This window comes from Myotis myotis, unplaced genomic scaffold (assembly GCF_014108235.1).
Source record: "Myotis myotis isolate mMyoMyo1 unplaced genomic scaffold, mMyoMyo1.p scaffold_m19_p_24, whole genome shotgun sequence".
Classification (NCBI taxonomy): domain Eukaryota; kingdom Metazoa; phylum Chordata; class Mammalia; order Chiroptera; family Vespertilionidae; genus Myotis; species Myotis myotis.
In genome coordinates, this window is record NW_023416329.1 from 2,363,036 (window position 1) to 2,390,782 (window position 27,747).

Sequence of the window (27,747 nt, forward strand, 5' to 3'; positions counted from 1 at the left end):
GGGTCCCTCAGCCCGGCCTGTGCCCTCTCACAGTCTGGGACCCCTCAAGGGATGACCATCTGCTGGCTGAGGCCTGCTCCCCAGGGGATTGGGCCTAAGCTGGCAATCAGACATTCCTCTGGCAGCCCAGCAGCCCTCGGGGGATGTCCACTTGCCAGCGGGGAGCAGACCTAAGCTGCAGTCGGAAATCCTTAGCGCTGCTGAGTGGGCGGGAGAGGCTCCCACCACCACCGCTGTACTGGCAGCCGTCAGCCTGGCTTGTGGCTGAGCAGAGCTACCCCTTGTGGGAGCACAATGACCACCAGAGGGGAGCTCCTGCATTGAGCATCTGCCCCCTGGTGGTCAGTGTGTGTCATAGTGACCAGTCATTCCCAGTGGTTCTGCTGTTAGGGTCAGTTTGCATATTACCCTTTTACTATATAGGATAGAGGCCTGGTGCACGGGTGGGGGCCAGCTGATTTGCCTTGAATGGTGTCGCAGATCAGGGTGGGGGTCCCACTTGGGTGACTGGCCAGCCTGGGTGAGGGGCTGATGGCTGTTTTCAGGCTGCCCGCATCCCATTTAGGGTGGGGGTCCCCACTGGGGTGCCTGGCCAGCCTGGATGAGGGGCTGAGGGCCGTTTTCAGGCAGGCCAAGCCTGCAACTGAAGCTCCCAGTCTCTCCTTTTTTCTTTTTCTTTTTTTAATTCTGGGATTTATTTACCTTCTGTAATTGAAACTGTGTTGCGGCTCCAGCTCCGAGGCCAGCTGTCTGAAAGCAGGTATCTTGGGGTTTGTTTAGCTTCTATAATTGCAACATTGTTGCATCCGGAGCTCAGAGCTGGGCCACAGCAGGCGGGGAACCTTGGCTTCCTCCATCGCCAGGGCAACCAAGCCTCATGTTAGCTTCAGCTGTGTGGCTGCCGACCGCCATCTTGGTTGGCAGTTAATTTGCATATCGCCCTGATTAGCCGATGGAAAGCGTGTCTGAGGTACGGTTAATTACCATGTTTGTCTTTTATTAGATAGGACTAGTGGCCCATTGCACAAATTCGTGCACATTGAAAGGAAATTAATTAGAAAAAAGATTCATGTGGTTATTACATTACTGCAAAAAATTACATGTCAAAATAGTATATATAGCATCCTATATAATAAAAAGGTAATATGCAAATTGACCCTAATGGCAGAATGACCAGAACAACTGTTAAACCAGTCACTATGAGGCACACTGACTACCTCTTGGTCCCTTTTCTTAGCCAGCAGGCTCCTATTGCCTGATGGCAAATGGAACCAGGAGTGGATGGCGGGGGATGCCGGTGGTGCCAGGCCAAGGCCCCCACCCCACCAGTTGCCCCACACACACAGGGCAACCCGCAGCAGGGGCAGGTCCAGCGAGCAGGCGGGAATGGCTGAACTTTTGGTTACTCCCCCCAGCCAGCAGGCTCCCATCACCCAATGGAAAATGGGGATCTGGGGGGTGATGGCAGCAGGGGTTAGGGCTGCCTATGGGCAGCCAGGGAAGATGGCTCTGATCGCAGACCAGGCCTAGGGACCATACCCATGCATGAATTTTGTGTGCCAGGCTTTTAGAGTATTATAAAATTAAAACATGTGCGTGATTGGCAATAGTGAGAGATTTATATATATCGTGCATGCGCTAGTCAATGTTTATTTTTAAATTGTCATTGCACCGATACATTGCATATGTATCGGTCGGTCGGATAGGTGAACGGTTGGTCACTTAGCCTTTTATATGTATAGATTCCCGCTAAAGATGACTAAGCAGAGTTCAGAATGGAAGATTATGTTAAAATGAATGTTTTCTGAAACATTCAGACGTTTAGATTTTAGGATAAAATTATCTTAGAATATTAGATCTTTGGAGATAGAATGTATTTAATTTAAAGAAGTAGGAACTGTAATAAGACCAGGGATAGGAGAAAGAAATCATTCTAAAAGAATATGTACAGATAAACCATATTCATTATTTTCAAATTCATTTTGAGACTCAAATTATCAGGTAGAGGTTTGAATTCTTCAGGGATCTACATTTTAAAAAATAGATAAGACATACACGTTAAAAAAAATCCTTACTGAGGATAATTTCCCATTGATTTTTAGAGAGAGTAGAAGGGAGGGAGACAAGGAGGGGGAGTGAAATAGAGAGGGAAAGAGAGAGGAAACATCAGTATGAAAGAGACACATTGAATGGTTGCCTCCCACATTCACCCTGACCGGGGCCAGGGATCAAGCCTGCAACCAAGGTATGTGCCCTTGACTGGGAATCAAACCTGTGACCCTTCGGCCTGACACTCTAACCAATGAGCAAAACCGGCCAGAGCTAAGGATATGCTTTTATTGGTTTTGAGAGAGAGACAGAGAGAGCACCGATTTGATGTTCCACTTACTATGCATTCATTCTTGGTTGATTCTTGTATGTGCCCTGACCAGCAATTGAACCTGCAACCTTGGCGGTCGCCAGCCGGTAGTCCGTGGACCACTGGTGGTTCGTGAGGTCCGAAAGGTTGGCAACCGCTGGTTTAAGGAAACCTTTGGAGCAGTGGTCGCCAACCAGTGGTCTGCTAGTAGTCCGTGAGGTCCGAAAAGTTGGCGACCGCTGCTCTAACCAACTGAGCTACTTAGCCAGGGCCTCAAAGAATATGTTTAGAGATGAGTATGCAAACAGTTCACTCTAGTGCAGTTTGGAAAGTGCTGTATGAAATTGGAAAGTGTAGTGGCATCACATAGAAAGGCTCCACCAATATTAGAGGAGAAACTATCAGGCGGAGAGGGGGCGGTGCCACTCACCCGGAAGCCAGGCTCATGGCTGGCGAGCAGAGCAGTGGTGGCAGGCGCCTCTCCTGCCTCCACAGCAGTGCTAAGGAGCAGCAAGCAGGCAGGCAGTAAGGAGCGAGGGGTCCCGGAATGCAAGAGGGACCCGCCCCCCCCCCTTGCCGCTCCAGTGCACAAATTTTGTGCACCAGGCCTCTAGTCTAGTATAATCTAATAAAAGAGAAACATGCAAATTGACCACGCCCATCAGCCAATCAGGAGCAAATATGCAAATTAAACCAACTAAGATGGCGGTTAATTTGCATACTAAGCACCAGTGGCCTGGATCCCAGAAACATCGTAGGGCACCCAGGTCACTCCGAGGAAGGCCCATGTGGGCCCTGAGCAGCCTAGGAAGGGCCTGAGCCAGGGGGCTCCTGGGTAGGGCCTGAGCCTACAGTCAGAGCTGAGGGAGCCCCTGCATAGGCCTAAGGCTCGGCCAGAGGCTTGAAGCCTGGGCAGGGGCGGAGCTGGTGATCAGAGTGGGCTAGGGGTCCCCTTCCCAAGCCTAACGCCCCGGCCAGAGGCCTGAGGCCTGGGCAGGGGCGGAGCTTGCGATTGGAGCAGGCTGGAGGTCCCCTGCCAGGCCTAACGCCCCTCTGGCCTAGGCAGGGGCGGAGCCAGCAATGGGAGCAGGCTGGGGGTCCCCTGCCCAGGCTTAACGCCTGGCCAGAGGCCTGAGGTCTAGACAGGGGCGGATCCAGGGGATTGGTGTGAACTACAGAGGAAACAACTTTTCTGACCGCTCATTGACTAAGCTCCCTGTATGCCACTGGTAATATTCTTAGTAACTTGGATAATAAGAATCCAAGAAGGTGATGTAGGGTTTTTCCACCACACTCCTGGAAAAAAAAAACGAAGGTCCACTGCTGGAGGGCTAAGAAATGTCATATCCTGCCCTAGCAGGTTTGGCTCAGTGGATAATGCCTCAGCCTGCCGACCACAGGGTCTGGGTTCAATTTTGACTAAGGGCATGTACCTAGGTTGCAGGCTTCTCCCTGGCTAGGGCCCAGGTCAGGGCTCATGCAGGAGGCAACCAGTCAAAGTGTCCCTCTCACTTTGATGTTTCTCTCTTTCCTTATCTCTTCCACATTCTCTAAAAATCAACCTCAGGTTGGGGTTAAAAAAAATAATAATAAAGAAATGTCATATCCTATGAAAGACACATCTTGAAAATGCCTAAAGATAGTTGTCATTTTTTCATGGTAAAGGGACTGGAGCCCGTGTTGATGAAAACACCTTGGTGGCTGCAGTGACTGGCAGTGGCTGCTGCAGCGGGGTGATGGAGCTGGTGCCTTCCCCTGACCAGCCCGGTCGCCTCCCACAAAGGGAGGCCAGACTGTGGCTTAGGCCCGCTCCCCTAGGGGAGCAGAGAGTGGGCCTAAGCTGTCAGTAGGACATCCGCTGAGGGCTCCCAATATGAGAGAGGGGGCAGGCTGGGCTGAGGACCCCCCCTCCCCCCATGCATGAATTTTGTGCACCAGGCCCCTAGTCCTATCTAATAAAAGAGAAACATGGTAATTGGCGTACGACCGCTACCCTTCCCATTGGCTAATCAGGGCGATATGCAAATTAACTGCCAGCCAAGATGGCAGCCGGCAGCCAGGCAGCTTGAAGTGAACATGAGGCTTGCTTGCTTCAGTGACGGAGGACTCCAACATTCCCCGCCTGCCTTGCCGGCCTCTGAGCCTGCAGTTTGAACATTGTAACAAATATATAAGCTAAACAAAACCCCAGAAGCCTGCTTTCATTGAGCCGGGATCTCAGAGCTGGAGTTGATACAGAGTTTCGATTATAGAACCTAAACAAACCAGATACCTGCTTTCAGCAGCTGAGGCCTCAGAGCTGGAGCCAAGCCTCAGAGCTAAAGCTGGCCCAGAATAAAAAAGAAAAAAGGAGCAGTTGGGAGCTTCAGTCCCAGCCTGAAAACAGCCCTCAGCCCCTCACCCAGACTGGCCAGGCACCCCAGTGGGGACCCCCACCCTGAAGGGTGTGTGACCAGATGCAAACAGCCATCATCCCCTCACCCAGGCTGGCCAGGCACCCCAGTAGGGACCCCCACCCTGATCCAGGACACCCTTCAGGGCAAACCAGCCGGCCCCCACCCATGCACCAGGCCTCTGTCCTGTATAGTAAAAGGGTAATATGCCTCCCATCACCGGGATCAGCGGAGCCGAGAGGCCTCCCGGCACCGGGATCAGCATGACGGGGCAGCGCCCAAACCCCCTGATCGCCCTGCGGCTCCGTGTGACGGGGTGGGGCCCCAACCTCCCTATCGGCCCTGCTCTGTTCCTGACAGGGTAAAGCGTGCCAATCCCCTGATCGGCCCTGCTCTGCGGGTGATAGAGGTTGGTGCCCCAGCCCCCCGACCCCACGGGCCCTGCTCTGTGGTGTGATGGGGTAGAGCCATAACCTCCCCATTGGCCCTGGCCTGAGTGTGACAGTGGTGGCGCCCCAACCCCCTGATTGGCCCTGCTCTGTGGGTGATAGAGGGCGGCGCCCCAACCCCTTGATCCTCCCTGCTCTGTGCATGACAGGGGGGAGCTCCCCAAACCCCAGATGGGCCCTGCTCTGTGTGTGACAGGGGGGAGCTCCCCAAACCCCTGATGGGCCCTGCTCTGTGCGTGACAGGGGGGAGCTCCCCAACCCCCTGATGGGCCCTGCTCTGTGCGTGACACAGGGGAGCTCCCCAACCCCCTGATCGGCCCTGCTCTGTGCGTGACAGGGGGCAGTACCCCAACCCCCTGATTGGCCCTGCTCTGTGCATGACGGGGTGGCGCCGCAACCTCCCCATCGACCCTGCCTTGAGTGTGACAGGGGGTGGTGCCCCAACCCCCCAATCGACCCTACCCTGAACGTGACTGAGGGTGACATCACAACCTCCCGATACGCCCTGCTCTATGCATGACATGGGGCAGCGCCCCAACTCCCCAATTGGCCCTGCTCTGAGCCCGACCAGGGGCTGTACCTAGGGATTGGGCCTGCCCTCTGCCACCTGGGAGCAGGCCTAAGCCAGCAGGTTGTTATCTCCCAAGGGGTCCCAGACTGCGAGAGGGCACAGACCGGGCTGTGGGACGCCCCCCCCCACCCCACCTAGTGCACAAATGTTTGTGTACCGGGCCTCTAGTCTATATATATAAAAGCCTAGTGACCGCAACCGCAGAATGACCAGAAAGACCAGTGGCTATGACGCACACTACAGCAGCCAACCAGCCTGATGGCACCCCTCCCTCCCAGGCCAACCTGCCCCCGGTCGGCCGCCAACCGCCCACAGCCCCTCCCTCCGGCCGGCCCCACCCTCGATCAGCCCCCATCAGTGGGGGCCAGCCGGACCCCACCCATGCATGAATTCGTGCACTGGGCCTCTAGTAGTGGAAATAAAAAAGATTAAATGGAGTAGATACTGTGAAGGCAGAAGAAACTGATTTGTGACTCGATTTATGAAGAGGTGATGATGTTCATATTTTTATCTTGATTGTAGGAATAGTGCTGAGCATCATTAATTGCAAACATAAGTAAATTCTTACATACAATAAATGTTTTTATACATTATTTTTCAAGCCTTAGCATATTGAAAGGTACTAGTATGAAAAAAGACAAGTATTGTCTCTTATAGAAGAGCACATTATAGAAAAATACTGTTCTGTTCATATTTATCTCTTTTGCTATAGTTTTAAATGCTATGTAAGAGTCAGTGAAATTAATGTTTAAAGTATTTCTACAGCCGTAGCCGGTTTGGCTCAGTGGATAGAGCATCGGCCTGCGGACTTAAGGGTCCCAGGTTTGATTCTGGTCAGGGGCATGTACCTTGGTTGTGGGCACATGCCCAGTATGGGGTGTGCAGGAGGCAGCTGATCGATGTTTCTCTCTCATTGATGTTTCTAACTCTCTATCCCTCTCCCTTCCTCTCTGTAAAAAAATCAATAAAATATATTTTAAAAAAATAAAAATAAAGTATTTCTACAGGTGTAAATCTGACACTTAATGAAGGATGGTATCTTGTTTTAATAGAATTACTGGTAAATGAATACGGCCTGTGGAGAAATTTATTAAAATGTGATAGTTCCACATTAACAAATAAGCGTAGTATGGTATTGTCCTTAGAGAAATACCTTGTAGTGAGTTAATAAGTTACCTTGGATAAAACTAGCTAGTTTTGATGCTTTTGTTTTTTTCAACTCAATTCATGACTTAGGACTTTGCAATATTTAGAGAAAACCCAACACTGTATATTGAAAATAAAGTAGTCACTGTTTGCCTCCTAATTGTACATTGTGTAAAATCAGAACACATTACATTGTGGAAAAAAGAAAGCATTCATGTTAAGAGAACATTGGACTTTGAACTATTATCAAAGTTATTTCCTCTCTAAATAAATTCAGTTAAATTCTCTGCCTAGATGGAGTAGTTCAGTGGTTGAGCACCAACCTATGTACCAGGAGGTTACAGTTCAATTCCTGGTCAGGGCACATGCCCGGTTGCAGGCATGACGCCCGGTAGGGGGCTTGCAGGAGGCAGCCAGTCAATGTTGGGGGGACCAGGCCAGCAGGGGAGGGCAGTTAGGGGCAACCAGGCCTGCAGGGGAGGGCAGTTGGTGGTGACCAGGCTGACAGGGGAGGGCAGTTGGGGGCAACCGGGCCTGCAGGGGAGGGCAGTTGGGGCAACCAGGCTGGCAGGGGAGGGCAGTTGGGGGCAACTAGGCCGGCAGGGGAGGGCAGTTGGGGGTGTTCGGGCCGATTGGGGAGCAGTTAGGCGTCAATCAGGCTGGCAGGGGAGTGGCTAGGGGGTGATAAGGCTGGCAGGCAGGTGAGCCGTTGGGAGCCAGCAGTCCCAGATTGTGAGAGGGATGTCCAACTGCCGGTTTAGTCCTGAAGCAGTTGGCAGTTGGACATCCCCTGAGGGGTTCCAGATTGGAGAGGGTGCAGACTGGGCTGAGGGACACCCCCCCCCCCAGTGCACAAATTTTGTGCACTGGGCCTCTAGTATATTTATATTTAAAGATCCCCTCTATCATTCTTATCTCAGAATAGTCACAATAGTTTTTCCCAAAGCGTGGAGTATATACTACTGGTAGTATTCAGAATGAGTTTAGGTAGTACTCAGGTGAATTTTTTTTTAAATATATTTTTATTGATTTCAGAGGGGAAGCGGGGGGGAGGGAGGGAGAGAGAGAGAGAGAGAGAGAGAGAGAGAGAGAGAGAGAGAGAGAGGGAGAGAGGGAGGGAGGGAGGGAGGGAGAGAAAGAAACATCAATGATGTGAGAGAATCATTAATTGGCTGCTTCCTGCATGCCCCACATTGGGGATCGAGCCCACAGCCTGGGCATGTGCCCTTGACCAGAATCAAACCCAGGATCCTTCAGTCTGCAGTCTGATGCTCTATTCCCTGAGTGAAACTGGCCAGGGCCACAGATGAATTTTTTTTTAAAGTTCATAGCTATATATTTATTTTTATAACTTCCATTGATAGTAACATTTTTTATTTAAGGTAGTGACAATATGTTCCCTTTGTTTTCTCTCTGTTTTGAACTGTGGTTCAGAAACTTGAGTTAATCAGACTTTCAGTTTATGGCAGTAAAATTACTGTCTTTGTTCTTTATAAGGTCCCTCATTTATTTATCTTATCTCTTTTATTCTTGATCTCTGCTCCCGTTTTCCTCTCTTCCTGCCAGAGCAAACCTCTCTAGTTTGTAAGCAATATGCCTTTGAATGAATATATCTTTGTAGGACATATAGTGTTGTTGGCGTGTGTATATGTGTGTAGTTGATTTAACTAGGTTTTTGCTACAAATATTTTGCACTTTTCCCGGTTTTCTTTAACACTAGAAGGATAAGATCTCTCCATGTGGCTTTGTGTACATTGTTCATGGCTTTGGACTTATGTTTAGTATCCCATACGTGCAGCACCACATGCTGCTGCTTTAAAGAGGCAACCCACTCTTGTCAAAAGCATGGATGCTGCTTCCTTTTGAACCCTGACTGCATCACTTCTCAGTTGGGGATTCTTTTGAAAGTAGAGCTTGAGATAAGGACTATGGCTGAGTAGTTTATTTGGGAGGTCATCCAATGAAGCAGAAATGAGAGAATAGGAAAAATGAGACAGCATAAACTTACATAAAGTGTGTTAATGAACTAGTTATCATTGGGCAACTGGGATTCCATCATCCTGGGGATCCTCAAAATGCACCTCAATATTGTCCCACCAGAGGACACTCACGTGGTTGTGCCTCAGTGTTACAGAAAACCCTGAAGAAAGCCTAGCAGTGCTTGGGCTCACAGTGCTCCCCAGGTACTGCCAGGTAGTGCACACAAGCGCAACGTGGCTGTAATGAGATGGCAGCTGTGCTGAGGAGGTATGTGCAGAGCACCCTGTGTGCCTGCTTGGTCCACACCTATTACTACTTAGATCACCGCATGTCCATTAAGTGTGCTCTGTCGGTGACCCTTCAAAGTGGTGCTGGTTATAATTGCTAGAAGAAATCTCTAAGGCAGGAGGTTAGTGGGACAAGCGGTAGTACCCATAACTGCTTCTAGTCCTGGACCATAGTTGTTGTTCTCTGTGAGACACTATAAACCTGGCGATAATGGAGCTGGCAATAGGATGTGCTGTAACGGGGATTGGGAGGGAGGAGGCAAGCCCACATTTGAAGTAAGTGTCCGTTCTGCACCTACATGTGTCAGTTGGCATTCCACACAGGCAGTCATTAGGTCACCTTCATCAGAAGGAACCTGTGCTGTTGGCCTGTGTAAAGCATTCCTCAGGCACTGTGGCTGCTCCACTCATGGCCATGTTGGTCAAGCTTTGAGGTGGCTGAGGTCCACCGATGAGTTATCCCATCTGTAGCTGGGATGTCGTGAAATGCCTCCTCTGTGGTTGGTGGGCATTAGCATAAGACATAAAGATTGGCACTTTGTGCATCCACATGGCTGTTCTCCAGCTTTCTTGTCTCTTTATAGTTCCTCCTTCTGTCTCCCTAATCAGTTAGCCCAGTGGTCGGCAAATTGCAGCTCGCGAGCCACATGCGGCTCTTTGGCCCCTTGAGTGTGGCTCTTCCACAAAATACCACGTGCAGGCGCACATGTACAGTGTGGTTGAAACTTCATGGTCCATGCGCAGAAGTCGGTATTTTGTGGAAGAGCCACACTCAAAGAGCCGCATGTGGCTCGCGAGCTGCAATTTGCTGACCGCTGAGTTAGCCTATCCCACTGAGAGAATTTTCTCCTGACAGTTGTCTCAGATCCATCATGTAGGGCTGGAGAGTAGTACACTCACCTGTGACTTGAATCTGATAACCAGGCCCCAGGTTTGTTTCGTCATTGGTACCAAGGACCTCCCATAGAGCCATTGGTGTGAGCAGAGTGAAGACAGGAGAGTGACACGGGTCAGTGACATGAGGCTCTAGCCTCTTGTCATTTCCTGTCCCTCTACACCTGCCTAGGTCCTGCTACAAATACACTGTTTCCACCGTACACCTGACCTTGTGAGTTGGTGGATCGTGATGGGTAGCCGTAGTCACAAAACCTTTGATGTTTCATGGTTGGGTTCTTTACTAGGGCCTAATAATCATGCAAGGAGCTATACTTTTCATACAGTGTTATAGAAGGCATGTCCTTCCATCAGAAAATCTAGAGGACTGTGTTGCAATAATCTCTTTGGGACTTGTCAGAGAATCTACACAGCATCTCTGTCTGCCCCAGGTACCTCCAGTCCTTTGGAGTCGGGGAGTCAGAGCAGCAGGCAGCTTGCCCTGGAGCTCCACATGCTGGGGCCTCTGCTCTCCTTTCTCATCAACACTGCAGCCGTTTGATTCAGCCAGTCTCATCCTTTAAAAAAGTTTTAGCCCTAGCCGGTTTGGCTCAGTGGATAGAGCATTGGCCCACAGATTGAAGGGTCCTGGGTTCAATACTCGTCAAGGGCATGTACCTTGATTGCAGGTTCCCCAGCCCTGGTCGGGGTGCATACAGGAGGCAACCAACCAAATGTGTCTCCCTCACATGAAGTTTCTGTCTCTTCCTATCCCTTCCACTCTCTAAAAATCAATGGAACAATATCTTCAGGTGAGGATTAACAACAACAAAAAAAGTTTTAAATGTTTTGGCCCTGGGCGGATAGCTCAGTTCGTTGGAACATCATCCTGGTATGCCAAGGTTGGGGGTTTGATCCCTGGTCTGGGCACATGTGAGAATCAGTGAATGAATGTGTGAATGGGTAGAACAATAAATCTATGTTTCTTTCTCTCTCTCAGATCAGTAAGGTTTAAAACATTGTTTAAATATTTTTAACTGTACCAGTCATCTTTCATTAGGTATTAATTCTGAGTTAGTGTGTGAAACGATTCAGCAAAGGTTGAGTTCCACAAGGAAGAGTGCAGGGCAGAGAAGGTCATGGTGGGAATGCAAAGTACACCCTTCATGCGGGGCCCTCTTCAGGGGTTCTGTGGAGACATTTGTGTTTGAGTTCCTTGTACAAAAAGCAGGAAAGCATGTCAGCTGCCATCACCACAGAAACGCCAGAAATGCTCCATTTTTTCACATTGACATACTTGTGGTGACACTGGTAGTAACTTGGAATGCTCAGACAGTGCCTCTGGAGGTGAGATCTCACATCAGCATCCAGTTTGGCAGCTCCTTCATTTTGACATCCACAAGTTTCTTCTCCTTCACTGGCATGACTTACGCCATCTGGGTGTCCGCTGTCACCAATGTCGACTGTTAGTTCTGCTTAAATTGAAGCCACCTGTTCTGATGTTACCTTCGATTTTGCTGCAGTTGCTGAGTTCCCTTTAAATGAATTGTGTATTTTTACCCCCACTCCTGGGGATTTGGGGATCCCTACGCACTTATTTCGTTCTGACTGGAGACATCTATCGTCGCAGGTGAAGGGTGACTCTAGGTCTGAGGAAATCTATTAGTTGCTGCATTGTAGCAAAGCAGTTAGAGCTCCAGGCTTGAGGAAAAGCTGAGCTATATCTTTCCTATTGGTCTCTCCTTGGACCCCATTAAAAATTTAGTCCCACACCTCCTCTCTTCTCTAGGGAAACCTAGACCTTGGGGTCTCAGAGACATCCTGCAGGCCTTGCCCTCAGCTCTTTGGTTAATAGGCTCCTCTGAAGGGAGACAGAAAGTTTATTCCCCTTCAGTTCAGGCTGCTTCCACTTAGCTAAGGTACCATGGCTCTTTTCTTAATATAAGTTTGGTAGATATGCTCCTGGCTTTCTTACTTGACCATTCTCCAGTTTGGATGCTTTTATGGTAGAGCCAGGTTGTTTCGTGTATTGCGTTGTATATGATACTGTGGGGAGAGCATGCCACAAGATTTATGGGAGCATCTTTCTGGTTAATATTCTGTAGCAACATTTCCATTCATAGCTTCATCCTCCATCCCAATACTTCTGTTAATATAAAAAAACATACAAACCTGTAAAGGATTTTTGTGAGTTTATTTGAGCCAAACTGTGGACAATTGCCAAGAAGCAGTATCTCAATGGATTGGGATAATGCTTTGGAGAAAGGTGGTTTTTCATCTATTTATTTTTATTTATATATTTTTTAAAATATATTTTATTGATTTTAGACAGGAAGGGAGAGGGAGATAGAAACATCAATGATGAGAAAGAATCATTGACCGGCTGCCTCCTGCATGCCCCCCACTGGGGACCAAGCCCACAACCCAGGCACTTGCCCTTGGCCGGAATCGAACCTGGGACCCTTCAATCTGTAGGCTGATCCTCTATCCACTGAGTCAGACCAACTAGGGATTCCATCTATTTTTATACATTGCAATCAAAGGAGAGGATGTAGGTGGGTTACCTGAAATCCATTGGTGATAGATTAGAGAGGCGGGAGAAAGTAAAGCGGGGAAACCCCTGGGATTGGATAAAAAGTAAAATGATAGACACATACTTAGGTGGGTGCAGGAACAGTTAACATGATAGCAATGAAGGAATTTGTGGTATCTGACCTGGTGCCCAGGCACATTAGGTTGTGCCCCAAGGGGTCCAGAAAAAAGGAAGTTACAAGTTAACCAGACATTTTAAGGATATGTTACTACAAATGCAAAAAAACAGATAGGCTCAGTTAAGGTAAAGGTTGACCTTGTCAGGGAAGGTACCAGCCTAGGATGTAACTACCCCACCATAACTGCTTTTAGTTAAGTTTAATTTCAGACCATCCTTTGTGGTTACTTTAGGTCTCTGAGTTTGCAAGACCGCCATGCAGGCCTTCCCTGAGCTTGCCAGGTTAGCATGTGGCCCCTTTTGTGCCAGGCCTCTCAGTCAGAAATTCCAGTTCCTCTGAGCACCATCTACTTCCCACTTTTTCTTCCTTTCTTCCTTTCCTCTCTCTCCCTTCACCCATCCTTTGTGAGTTAGTAGGGGAGGTCTGATTGTCTCTTTTCAGAACAACTTTTTAATTTTTAAAAGATTACATAGGCGCCGAAACCGGTTTGGCTCAGTGGATAGAGCGTCAGCCTGCAGACTGAGGGGTCCCAGGTTCGATTCTGGTCAAGGGCATGTACCTGGGTTGCGGGCACATCCCCAGTGGGAGATGTGCAGGAGGCGGCCGATCGATGTTTCTCTCTCATCGATGTTTCTAACTCTCTATCTCTCTCCCTTTCTCTCTGTAAAAAATCAATAAAATATATTTAAAAAAAAAAAAAGATTACATAGGCAAGACATGAGTAAGTACTTATATAAAACTAGAGGCCCAGTGCACGAATGTGTGCACTGGAGGGGGCGGGGGGAGCACCAGAGGTTGGCTGGCAGGCCCCGATCTAGTTGTGTAGATGTGCTGAGGTAGCGGCAAGCAAAGACCACAGACAGAGCGCCCAAAATGGCCTGAACACCAGCTACGCTCTGAGGTGGAAATACAGCTCTACTTCGCTGCCTGTGCTCAGGCCGCCTCACTCTCCCCAGGGAGGAGTTGCTGACAGACAGATAGGTTGTCTCTCCTACCTCAGCCACACATTTTTGGGGGGCTCCACGCCCAAGCATGATAGGTAGCTGACTTTGGCCAATGGTAGGAGTGCTAGCCAATCAGCGATTGGGAGCCTGGAAAGGTGTGGGGCCGAGCTAGAAGTGGCTGATGGGGGCAGAAGAGCAAGCGGCACACAGTGCAGTGGCAGAGGTAAGATGGTGATGGTGCTTACTTTAAGTCTTTGCAGTTAGGTTGCTGCCTTGCCCCTTCTGCCCCCTCTGAGCTGCTAATCTGTCTCAATTAGCGTTGGGGTCCCTCTCCTACAGGCTTTCCGGACTCAGGTTCTCCAGTGCCTGGAGCCTAAGCCGGGGGGAGGGACTGCAGGAGGTTGGCCAGCTACCGGCCGAGGCGTCAGGCCTGGGCAGGGGACCCTCATTTCCCTCCATCACTGGTTCTGCCCCCAGCCCAGGCCTGATGCCTCTGGCCCAGGCGTCAGGCCTGGGCAGGGGACCCCCAAACCCCTCCGATTGCTGGCTCTGCCCCTTTCCCGGGCCTGATGCCTCGGCCAGAGGCCTAGACCCCCATCACCCTCCGATCACCTGATCGGCCCCTTGCCCAGGCCTGACGCCTCCGCCAGAGGTGTCAGGCTTGGACAGGGGACCCCCATCTCCCCCCGATCACTGGCTCTGACCCCCGCCCAGGCCTGAGGCCTCTGGCCCAGGAATCATGCCTGGGCAGGGGACCCCCATCTCCCTCTGATCGCTTGCTCCACCCCCCGCCCAAGCCTGACGCCTCTGACCCAGGCTTCAGGCCTGGGCAAGGGGACCATCATATCCCCCCAATCCCCGGCTCTGCCCCCCACCCAGGCCTGATGCCTCTGGCCCAGGCATCAGGCCTGAGCAGGGGACCCCCAGCCCCCTGCCCAGGCCTGATGCCTCGGCCAGAGGAGTTGACCCTCATCACCCTCCGATCACCAATTACTGGATCGGCCCCTTGACCAGGCCTGAGGCCTCCGGCAGAGGTGTCAGGCCTGGGCGGGGGACCCCCAGCTCCCCGCGGTTGCAGGCTCCGCCCCTGCCCAGGCCTAACGCCTCTGGCCTAGGCGTCCGGCCTGGGCAGCGGTGACCCACAGTGGCAGCGGCCCCGCGATCGTGGGCTCCGCTTTAGGCCCAGGCAAGGGACCCCTAGCTCCCGGGACTGCCATCTTCGACCGTGCCCAGCTCCCATCGCTGGCTCCACCCCTACTTCCTGCTATCACTGGCCAGGGCGGCAAAGGCGCCTGATTCTCCGATCATGGCTGGGGGGCCGCCTTTGCCCTGCCCCCCGGCTCTTAGCTCCCCCCTGGGTTTCTGATCACTGTCAGTGGCAGGGGGCTTCTTCCTGCTTTCCCTTTCGCCTCCCTGCATTGTGCCTACATATGCAAATTAACCGCCATCTTTGTTGGCAGTTAACTGCCATCTTAGTTGGCAGTTAATTTGCATATAGCCCTGATTAGCCAATGAAAAGGGTAGCGTCGTACGCCAGTTACCATTTTTCTCTTTTATTAGTGTAGATTTTGAACAGTACAACCTAGGTTCTCCTTCACTTCCCTCCCATTCCACTGTCCTCCTCACCACCTTCCCCTTCACCCCATTTCCATCTCACTTACCTTGTAGTCAGGTTACTGGTCTATTTATATAATCTACTCCCTCGAGTTAATTTTTAATATCTTTCTAAAAAGTTACGTAATATTTCTTGATTTTCAAATTTATTCTTATAAAGTGCATAATGAGAATACTTGCTTCATAAAGTTAGTGTGAGGATTAAATGAGTTCATGTATGTCAAGTATGTAGAAGATATTAGATTTCTTATTTCATAGTATAAAAGCAGTATTTTAAGAAAAAGCTAATACACGTAGAACTAAGGGGATTTAAAATGTGGAGTAAGCCAGACAGATATATTTTGAGAAGAGGTTTTTGAGTATAGTAAGGGTCTCCATTTTATGACTCGGATCTAAATTTCTTTTCTCTGGCATCTAAAAATCACTAGAGGGCAGTGATCATGTTTGGGAGATGCAATTTTATATATCAGTATACTTATAAAGAGCTATTAAGAGTATACTGTGTGATATTATAGTAGCTTTAACTCCCTAATTATGTTTCCCTTATGAGTATAGTATTTTTTATTCCTTTCATTCATTTATTAAACATTTATTGCTTTGCTTAGTAATGTGCTGGAAATAGAGATTATAGTGATTGATGTAAAATAAGTAAAAAAGATCACCTGATTTAGTAAACCTTCTAAGTGGAGGAATCATGTCTGTCTAATCAGTGTGTGGCACATACCAAGTAATTAATAAATAGTTTTGAATACTGTTAGTGAAGAACTGTGAAATTGCTATGGTGTGTGTTCTGAGTACACTTGAAGTATAGAGGTGAGACCCTCGGTCAGACCGATGAATAGGGATCAGGGATTACTTAGAAAGATTACTCATAGAGCAAATCTTGAAAGAATGAATTACAGTTAACCTGGTGAAAAACAAAGGGAAGAGCACAAAGAATGTGCAGAGGAAGGAAGTCTTAGAGCAGCAGTTCTCAACCTGTGGGTCGCAACCCCTTTGGCGGTCGAACGACACTTTCACAGAGGTCGCCTAAGACCATCCTGCATATCAGATATTTACATTACAATTCATAACAGTAGCAACATTACAGTTATGAAGTAGCAACGAAAATAATTTTATGGTTGGGTCACAACATGAGGAACTGTATTTAAAGGGCCAGAAGGTTGAGAACCACTGTCTTAGAGGGAATGCCTGTAGAGATGGAGAGGCCACAGTGATTTCTGCACAGTCAGGTCATTGTAAGGGTGTGGTGGAATGGGTGGATATATTAGTATTAGCCCAGCAAAGGCCAGATCATAACAGCTCTTTTATGTCTTGCAAATTCCACCCTGTGAACTGAGGATATTTATAAATTTTTAAGCAGGGAGCATGACATGATCATTTGGTTTTATAAGTTAGCATTTTATTAAAAGTGACCATTTACTAGTCTGTACTAATACATTTCAAAAAGTTATATCAACCATATTTTCTGTCAATAAATGAACTTAAGTTAAAAATGAATAGCAAACAGTATATACAAACCCCACACTTGAAAATTTAAAAGTGTACCATCTGTAAATCCCATTGATCAAAAATAAAATAATTAAAATTAGAAAATACCTAGAGGTAAATAATAAAGACAATTAGGATATATTAGAACTTGTGTGACATAGGGAAGCCCTGTGTACTCATATTTAAAAATAGAAATTAAGCCCGCTGCCATGGCTCAGTGGTTGAGTGTTGACCTATGATCCAGGAGGTTACAGTTCGATGCCCAGTCAGGGCACATGCCTGGGTTGCAGACTTGATCCCCAGTGTAGGGCCTGCAGGAGGCAGCTGATCAATGATTCTCTCTCATCATTGATGTTTCCTTCCCCTCTCCCTCTCCCCCTCTGTTAAAATATATTTATAAATAAATAAATAAATACTAAATATTTATCAGCTAAGTATCTAAATTAGGAAAAGAACAACAGGAGAAATTCAAGTGAATGAAATAGATGATAAAGATAAAAGCTAACACTTGTAGAGCACTTGCTATGTACTAAATACTGTTCCATGTAATTTACAAGGTTTTTCTCATTTAATGTTTACAACAACCCTGTAATGTAGGTACTGTTGTTATTCCCATTTTACAGATGAGAAAACTAAGGCACAGAGAGAAACTTATTCAAACTTCTAACTAATAAGTGATAGAATTGGGGCTTGAAATTAATGGGGAAATTTTTCTTAAAGATTCAGTGGACAGGATTAACAAAGCCAAAACTTGGTTTCTTGAAAAGACTGGTAAAATAAACCATTTGAATGATGGATCAAGAAAAATGCAGAAAGCACAAATAGTATTGGAAATGTAAAAGGGGACATAACCTTAGATATAGAAGAGAATCTTTTAAAATAAGACAATACCTGGAATAACTATGCCAATAAATTTTACAATTCAAACAACAATTTTCAGCCCAAGGCTTTGGGTCAAGATGGCAGCATAGGTAAATGCGATACTCACATCCTCACAACCAAATCAAAAATACAACTAAACTATAGAGCAACCATCTTTCAGAACTGCCTGAAATATAGCTGAACAGAAGTCCTACAACTAAGCATATAAAAAACAAGCCATATCAAGACTGGTAGGAGTGGTAGTTAAAAAATGGGTGGTACATCTCGGCTGCAGAGGTCTCCCTGAGGAGCAAGGTGTCTCAGACTCACATCAGGCCCCTCAACCCAGGGTTCCAGTTCTAGGTAGAGAACTCCCCATAACTTCTGGCCGTAAAAAAAAGTGGGGATTGTGGCTGAGTGACACAGAGGCTGCTGGTGTCCCAGGTGTTTCTCTTAAAGGGCCATGCACACATGTACTCAGACTAACTCGCTCTAAGCTTATAGCACAGATGCAGCAGTTTACAAGGTTCCAGGTACATACAGGGAGAAACTGAATTGTCTGGCATCAGAGCAAGAGCTGGCAGGGCAGCTTTCTCCCAGACAGAAGTGCTGGTAGAGGCCATTGTTCCTTTGCTGAGTTATTCCCCCACAGAGCCAGCAGGCAGGCACCATATCAGAGTCTCTATCAACCTGGCTTACACTGTTAGCCCTGCCCTGGTGATTCCCTGAGACCCCAATCCCACCAACATGTGGGCCCACCCAAGCTGTTTCCAGTGGCTTTTCCATAAAAATGGCCTGTCTGGGGTGCAGGCTTCCTACTTTCCTAAAATCTCTCAAAGAAGCATCATCTGGCCAAGGCGTGCCCCACACCTCTCACTAAGTGACTCCAGGCCAGGCTCTAGTGTCATCCAGCCTTGGTTCACAGCTTGGCTTCTCCTGGGCCTCCACAAGTAGCAGCCATCTGCAAATCACTTTGTAACTCATTCCAGGTAGCCCCAGGCAGAACACAGGCCATGGCTGACCTTGATCTGTATGTCCTGGGATTCTCCAGAGCCAGTGCACTTGGTGGGTATCTTCAGACCACATCAGAGCACCACCCAACCACCTCCATAAGCAACATACTTAAGGAGAGGACTCAGTGGACACCAGAGCTCCACTGAAGTAAGTCTTGCTTTATGGCATGGGCCCCTGTACAGCTGATCCTCAGTGGTCGCAGCCAGTCCTCCCAGCCAATCAGCCAGGGGATAAATTTCTCCCCTTGCCATGCCAACAGCAGTCAAGGCTCAACTACAACAGGAGGGTGTACACAGCCCACATGGGTATGGTGAGTACACCTGGAGTACCCAGCTTGGGTAAACGGGGAGGCTGTGCCACTAGACCAGCCGTGGGCAAACTACGGCCCATGGGCCGGATCCGGCCCGTTTGAAATGAATAAAACTAAAAAAAAAAAAAAAAAAAGACTGTACCCTTTTATGTAATGATGTTTACTTTGAATTTATATTAGTTCACACAAACACTCCATCCATGCTTTTGTTCCGGCCCTCCGGTCCAGTTTAAGAACCCATTGTGGCCCTCGAGTCAAAAAGTTTGCCCACCCCTGGTAGTCAGTCTGTGTTCTTGGAGACCTGGTGTCTGGAAGGATTGTGTCAGCCAGGGTTCATCAGGAAAGCTGGAGCCACACTGATTATTTTAATGGAGAGAATTTGGTTTCGGGAATTGACTGCACAAGTATTAGGGGATTGGAAAAAACTAAAGGAACACTGGGCTTAACCAGTAGTAGTTGTGGGAAGCACCTGCCACCCCAGAGGTTGAACTTACAGAACCTGGAAGCTTGAAGAAAGTGTGCTCTGTGGACCCTCTCTGGGACTCAGAGCCAGCTACTGCTGGCACCCCTGGAGCTCAGGGAGGGCCCTGAGGAGCTGGCACTCAGACCCCGAGGGGTAGGTACCACTGGCTCTGAAGGCGGCAGGAGGTTGGTTCTGGGAATGTGAAAGGATCCTGGGAACTGGCTTACTGCTGCTGCCAGGGCGAAGGGTGTTGTTCAGGTGACGTCTACTGGAACAGCAAACAAGCTTAGGAAGAAGGAAGTCTCTTCTCCCCCTCCAGCTTTCTCTAGTTTCCCGCAGGCAGAACCTTCCCGGAGCCAGCTAGTGGAAGACAGGTTGGCAGTGTCCCATTCAGCATCACAAAGCGGGGGTGTGGGTCCAAGTGTGAGTTTCTGGTTTGGTTTTGTCTTTTTGTTAAAAAGTGATAGTAATCATATTAAGGAGGATGGTACCTGGGAGATGACAAGACCTCAGTTCTTTTCCTCTTGAAGGAAAGATTTCAATCAAGAGACACAGTGCAGTGAAGCAAGCAAGAATTTATTGGCTGCAGCAAAACACACTCAGGACAGTGAAACAAGAAAGGGCTTAGATTAGAAGCAACAGGAGAGCCTAGGCTGGGCTGCTTTGCTCACTGAGAAGACAGAGAAAAGGGGGCCTTAGAGACAGGTTCAGGGGGTGAGCCCGGGACGAGCTGCCACTGCCCATTGCTCTCCTGGTTGCAATCTCATGGGGTCCCTTAGAGCAGTGGTTCTCAACCTTCTGGCCCTTTAAATACAGTTTCTTATGTTGTGACCCAACCATAAAATTATTTTCATTGCTACTTCATAACTGTAATGTCGCTACTGTTATGAATCGTAATGTAAATATCTGATATGCAGGATGGTCTTAGGCGACCCCTGTGAAAGGGTCGTTGCACTGCCAAAGGGGTCGTGACCCACAGGTTGAGAACCGCTGCCTTAGAGGTTAGGGAATGCGTGCCTGTGGGGGAAGGGAATGGCACATATGTGCTCCCTGTGCCCCATGGGGAGAGCTCACACTGGATCCTTTGTATTGATGGTATTTATCTCTCTCTTGCAAGTGGAGGTGGTCTCTGGGTGGTGGAGGGGGGTCTGAATAGAATATTCATCAGCTTTCCAGGGGTGCTCTTTCAGGTTCATGGTCTCCACTGATTGGTTGACGCCAGGCAGGGGGTCATTATCCAGTGAAGCTGGTCCTTAGATAGCCAGTGTCACTTGTCTGGTTTTGCTGCTTTTCTGGGTCTGGAGCTGAAATACAGGCTAGATATTATCTTTAGAGACGAAAAGGTCAGGGGTTTCAAACCACATGACCAGCAATATGGAAGGTCCAGACCACATGACCAATGATATGAAAGGTCAGGGAGTCCAAACCATGTGACCAGCAATAACCTAAGGGAGGAAATGTTACCCTGGGGGCAAGATCCTTTCTAAGCACCCAGGGCTTTCTGCCCTGGTGACCTTCTGTACTTGGCCCGTCGTTCTTGCTCTACTCATGTCTGTCTAAATGCCTCCAGCAGTACTTTCTGTTATTTTCTCATCACCTACCAACTCCTGACTGTAGTAATGCATACTTGTTGCTTATTGGTTGTGTGCACTTTGGCAAATTGCTTAACTTTGCTGAGCTTCACTTTTTCCTTCAGAGTTGTGAAGATGAAATAGTCTTAAGTGGCTTAATACAAGTTTCCCTTTTGATGTATTTACTCCTGTACTTATGGCACCTAAAACACTCCACTTGGCATCAGAAGGCCTGGGTTTCAGTCTGTCTTCAAATTACCAGCTGTGAGAAATTCAGTAAGTCACCTTAGCTCCCTGAACCATCTTTCCTCGGTAAAAGTAGGAGTAATTTTACTTACTGTGATGGTCATATAGATGGTTGTAAAGATGGTGATGTGGTAACATAAAGTTACCATTAAATACTATACATCAGTTTTCATTTACTCTGCACAGAAGACCTAGATCCCGAGCTCTTCTGTACCACGTTAAACTGATCTTATCTCTATAAAATACTGTGCAGAAACACAGACAGTATTGTTTACCATTACCCATAATAAATCTAGAGGGATGACCACACACTGTTCCCTCACAGCCATTTCTACAACCACTGGTTGACTCTGTTTTGGACCATTGTGCTTATTCCAGAGGAGACAGAAGACACATCCAGAGCCCCTCAATTAACAGCTGTTATTAAAGAGTCTCTTCTGAGCACAGAAGTGTCAAAAATTGCTGTATAGCATCATATAGTTCTAATTATTTGTGAGTGTTTTTTGTTTAACATAATTAACAAAAAACTTTGGAGAAACTAGGTTAGGGAATTTGTAGTACAAAGTTGAATGGTATTTTGAAAGTAGATTATCTCCTGTTTTTTAAAAATACTTTAGAAACGAAGCACTTATTGTATACTAATATGTAGGCCCCTAGTAAGGGATATAAAACATAATGCCATACTAGTTTGTCTTTCCTCTCTGTTTTTGGAAGTGTCAATGTAAGGTCCAAACCTATCGAGAATTTTTGAGGGTTTTTTGTGATTTTTTTTGACCGCATATAACTGGGAGCAAGATCTGAAATGCTTCAGAGAATAGCTGTTTTGCAGGTTCTTTTATGCATTTGAAATTAAGGAAGGAACATAAGGAAGGTTACATGGAGGTGGGAGAAAGTAAAGCAGGGATTGGATTACAGGATACTCAGAAGGTTATGTGCTCTCTTTTTTGTTTATTAATCCTCACCTGAGGATACTTTTCCATTGATTTTTAGAGAGAATGGAAAGGAGGGGGAGAGTGGAGAGAGAGAAACTAGAGAACTGTGGATGTGAGAGAATAATTATGTGCTCTCTTGAGGGTAGTTAAGACTTATTTCCAAGATGTGTTAACCTAAGATGCACAGAAACAATGGACAGGGCTTGTTTAGAACCTTGCATTAAAGAAGTTAAAGGCCCGGAGCATGACTGCCCACCCACTAAGACTTGCCCAGGTAAGACTTTATGATCAGATCGCCCTATGAGGTTACTGTCCAGAGGACCCCTTTTCTTCATCCACAGAATGTATACTTGTGTTGAGGACAGTTGTCTTAGCACAGAAGGAAAGGGAAAGGTTTTGAATGAAGAGGAGATGGTTGAGCAGAAATACAAAGGTTAAATTTATTTTGAGTAAATAAGTGAGCATTGGGGAAAGGTAAAGTCCAGTTGAAAAGTAATTTCAGGGGGGATGATGAAATATGTGCCCTCTAGGTGATGAAGACAGGACAGTTTCTTCATAAAGCAAAACTTTGCCATCCCTGCTGTAAGTCAGAATTTAGGTAGGTGGTTGGTCGTTTTTACTCCTTTTTCAGACTTTTCAAAAACCTCATTATGAATGTCTCACTCATCACAGTTTCCCACAGCATGGATCCAAGGCAGGCTTTTTGGCGAGATTCCTGTGTATTACCGCACATACAATCACAGACCTGTTTATTTAAGCATGTTATTTTCTTAAGGGTTTATGTTTAGATTTGGGAGAAATTGTTTTTTACACTGATATAAAAATAACCGTGAGTAGAGTTGCTCCAGGCATATGTGTATATGTTTAGGGATTGATGGGGTGGAGGTTAGAAATGGGAAGAGAATGGATGAGTTGCTGGTTAAGGGAAAAGACTATTCTTATGCTAATCCAGGCTCTGGATAAGGAGCAAAGGAGCCATACAAACAATGGCCCAGGAGCCAGAAAGTCTGCAGTGAGTGAGCCTTCTCAGAAGGCTTGTCAGACCCGGCGCCTGGAGCTGCCGAGGGAGGGGCCTCTAGAAGCCAGTCTTTTCCTTGTGCTTGAAGGGTTTGGCAGCAGGCCAGCTTGTTGAAAATTCCCAAACCTCAGTACTAGAAAGTAAAAATCAAGGGTGTGAGCTTAACTGGAAGAGGAAAGAATGACCTTAGTTTGTTTTTTCAGCCTGCCTCACCCTTTGCCTGTTTTGTGGTGGTTTTTTAAATACTCTGATCGAACTATTGGGTCACCCTTGTTACAGTTTGCAAAGCTTTAACATTTTTTATTTTGAAAGAAATTAATTTTACAGAGTTACTTTGCCTTAATGTTATTTTCCTGAAGAAGAAACTGCACCAGTCTGTCTATGTATGTAGCAAAGGAAATTTATTTAGATGCTTATTTGGACTCTTTAATATAATATAATTTATATAATTAGGAAAATCATCAGCATTTATATTAACAACTAAAATCACAAATCTCCCCAAAATTACATAGCAGATCAATTATAGATAGAGCTGATATATGAAACTGTCGGGGCAGGGGAAATTTTCCCCTTACCCATTTAGTTCTGCAGGTCGAATGATTCAAAAGATGTATGGACTATTACTAGGAAAAAATCAAATTTTAATACGTGTATGGGGGAAATTCATGTAAGCATGAAAATTGCAAAGACATTGAGGCAAAATGAGAGATATATATGTCATTTTGGACCAAGGAGTGGGAGATAGGCAATTCACCAGTAGATGGGAAGGAGCAAACATTTGGTAAACAAATTCTGGCAGGACCACCCAGAAACAGAGGGGAATCTAGCAAACAGATTGATGCTTGAATCCTCCCTGTCTGCCACCCTCATTTCATATGTGCGGAGATGGATATGCTGAGGTTCCCTTCATGAAGCAAGTTTTTCTATCAGAATCTCTTTAGGTAGGTAAGAGGGAAGGAAAAAAAAACCCTCTTCTTGAGTTTGTTGTACTTGTTTTCAGCTTGAAATAACCTGCATGCCAGGTTGGCCCCTTTGGAGGGCACTCATTCTGACCCCCCACAAAACCAGTAGTGACATTAGAATTACCTCTCTTAAAATGCCAGGATTGTATAGGAAAAGTGCCTTTACCTAAAATACAAAACTGATGTCATCATTATGAAATCTATAGTTTAAAGAGGCAAATGTAACAGTGTATAACTAGTGGCAGTTTTTCCCACACAAAAAATGAGCCTTGAGGATCCAAGATGGTGGCAGAGTACAGGGAAGCCGCACACACCTCCTCCCAGGACCAAACTGGAATTACAACGAAATTATTGAACAGTCATCCTGAATAACCAACCAAAGACTAGTTGGAGAGAAGCATTATAACCAAGGGTTTACAGAAGAAGCCGCATCAAGACCAGTAGCTTCAATTGTAGGAAGAATGGAGATACAAAAAGGGTGGTCCTGCTCCCACAGGCGGCGGTGGAGGTTCCGGAGGGATAGCTCAGCTGCAGAGGTTCCCCAGCCCAGAAATAAACCCAGGCCTTTATGGTCAATTAATATTTGAGAATGGAGACAAGAACATACAATGGAGTAAAGACTGTCTATTCAATAAATGATGTTGGGAAAATTTGACAGGTACGTGCAAATAAATGAAATTTAGACCACCAAATTACACCATACACAAGAATAAACTCAAAATTGATTGAAGACTTAAATGTTAGACTCAAAACCATAAAAATCCTAGAAGAAAACAGGCAGTGAAATCTCAGACATTTCTTGTAGCAATATGTTTTCTGATGTCTCTCCTAAGGCAGTGGTCGGCAAACTCATTAGTCAACAGAGCCAAATATCAACAGTACAACGATTAAAATTTCTTTTGAGAGCCAAATTTTTTAAACTTAAACTATATCGGTAAGTACATTGTATTAACTTAATTAGGGTACTCCTAAGCTGGCCTTTGCTGAAAACGTCCTCATTCTAATTGAGGAACATTCGCTGAGGTCGACCCCTTGCAACTCTCCCATCCACACTCAGCTCGTGCATGAATCGCACGTGCCTCCCCCGTGCTGCGTCTCCCGTCGCCCAACCGACCAACACCCCCCACTTCTTCTAATGCCACTTCTTCAAAATAGACTTACCCAGGCCGAAAACTGACTTATGCACATGGGCCATGAAGTTTCAATCACACTGTACGTGCGTGCCTGCACGTGGTATTTTGTGGAATACACTCAAGGGGCCAAAGAGCCGCATGTGGCTCACAAGCCGCGGTTTGCCGACCACTGTCAAGGGCAAGGGAAACAAAAGAAAAAATAAACCATTGGGACTAAATCAAACTGAAAAGATTTTTCACTGCAAAGAAAACCATCAACAAAATGAAAAGACAAACCACTAAATGGGAGAACATATTTGCCAAAGATATATCTGATAAAGGGTTAATGTCCACAATTTATAAAGAACTTACAAAATTCAACACCAAGAAAACAATTCAACTAAAAAATGGCAAAGGACCTGAATAGACTATTCTTCAAAGAGGACATAAAGATGGTTAAGAGACATGAAAATATGCTCAGGGTCACTAATCATCGGACATGTAAATTAAAACCCCAATAAGATATCATCTCACACCTGTCAGCAAATAAACAAATACAAGTGCTGGCCAGGATGCGGAAGAAGAGGAACCTTTGTGCACTCATGGTGAGAATGCAGACTGATTCAGCCACTATGGAAAGCATAATGGAGCTACCTCAAAAAATTAAAAATAAAACTGTCCAGTGATTCCACTTCTAGGAATATATCTGAAGAAACTCAAAACACTAATTTGAAAAAATATATGTACCTTTATGTTCATTGCGGCGTTATTTACAATACCCAAGATTTGGAAGCAGCCCAATTGCCCATCAGTAGATGAGTGGATAAAAAAGCTTGGTACATTTATACAATGGAATACTACTTAGTCGGAATAGTAAAGAAGGAAATCTTACACTTTTGTGACATGGATAGACCTGGCAAATCCTATCTAATAAAAGAGTAATATGCAAAATAGTCGTCACTCCATCACAAAGATGGCCACACCCATAGCCACAAGATAGCGGCGCTCAGTCCCCTCAGCCCCACCGCTGAAGTGTCCGGGCCTGTTGGCCAGGCAGGGGACGGGGGAGGCAGGGAGGATGCCGAGGGGCCGAGCAAGTGATCGGAGGGGCTGGGGGTCCCCTGCCAGGCCAGAGGCCTCAGGCCTGGGTAGGGGCGGAGCCGGCAATCGCAGAGGTCTGGGGGTCCCCTACCCAGGCCTGCAGCCTTGGCCAGAGGCTACAGGCCTGGGCAGGGGTGGAGCCAGGATTGGAGGGGCAGGGGCGGAGCCGGCGATCGTAGTAAACTACAGAGGAAACACCTTTTCTGACCGTTCATTGGCTTAGCTCCCTGTATGCCACTGATAATATTCTTAGTAACTTGAGTAGTAAGAATCCAAAAAGGTGATCTAGGGTTTTTTACCACACTCCTGGAGAAAAAACGAAGGTCCGCTGCTGGAGGGCTAAGAAATGTCATATCCTGCCCTAGCAGGTTTGGCTCAGTGGATAATGCCTCAGCCTGCCGACCACATGGTCTGGGTTCAATTCTGACAAAGGGCATGTACCTAGGTTGCAGGCTCCTCCTTGGCCCGGGCCCAGGTCAGGGCTCATGCAGGAGGCAACCAATCAAAGTGTTCCTCTCACTTTGATGTTCCTCTCTCTCTTTCCCTTTCTCTTCCACATTCTCTAAAAATCAATGGAAACATATCCCCAGATGAGGATTAAAAAAAAAAAGAAAAAAAAAAGACATGTCATATCCTATGAAAGACACATCTTGAAAATGCCTAAAGAAAGTTGTCATTTTTTTATGGTGAAGGGACTGGAGTCCGTGTTGGTGAAAGCACCTTGGTGGCTGTGGTGACTGGCAGTGGCTGCAGCAGTGGGGTGATGGGGCTGGCGCCTTCCCCTAATCAGCCCGGTCACCTCCCACAAAGGGAGGCCAGACTGTGGCTTAGGCCCGCTCCCCTAGGGGAGCAGGGAGCGGGCCTAAGCTGTCAGTAGGACATCCACTGAGGGCTCCCAGTATGTGAGAGGGGACAGGCTAGACTGAGGGGACCGCCCCCCCCACCCACCCAGTGCACGAATTTCGTGCACCGGGCCCCTAGTCCTATCTAATAAAAGAGAAACATGGTAATTAGCCCTACATCTGCTACCCTTCCCATTGGCTAATCAGGGCGATATGCAAATTAACTGCCAGCCAAGATGGCGGCCGGCAGCCAGGCAGCTTGAAGTGAACATGAGGCTTGCTTGCTTCAGTGACAGAGGACTCCAACGTTCCCCGCCTGCCGCTGCCGGCCTCTGAGCTTGCAGTTTGAAACATAGTTACAAATATAGGAGCTAAACAAAACCCCAGAAACCTGCTTTCAGCCAGCCGGGATCTCAGAGCTAGAGTTGATACAGTGTTTCGATTATAGAACCCAAACAAACCAGATACCTGCTTTCAGCAGCAGAGGCCTCAGAGCT

General features: G+C 47.2%; 1 protein-coding gene across 5 annotated transcripts in view; it reads left to right on the forward strand.

Annotated features, from left to right (window-relative positions):
* BMPR1A (bone morphogenetic protein receptor type 1A) overlaps nt 1–27,747 on the forward strand; it is a 186,271-nt gene that overhangs the window by 104,368 nt on the left and 54,156 nt on the right. The window contains exon 3 of one of the 5 annotated variants that reach the window (XM_036355988.1): nt 18,669–18,840. The exons of the other annotated variants lie outside the window; for them this stretch is intronic. The gene's annotated coding sequence lies outside the window, so the exon portion shown is untranslated. The remainder of the gene's footprint in view (nt 1–18,668; nt 18,841–27,747) is intronic. 5 annotated transcript variants of the gene reach the window in all.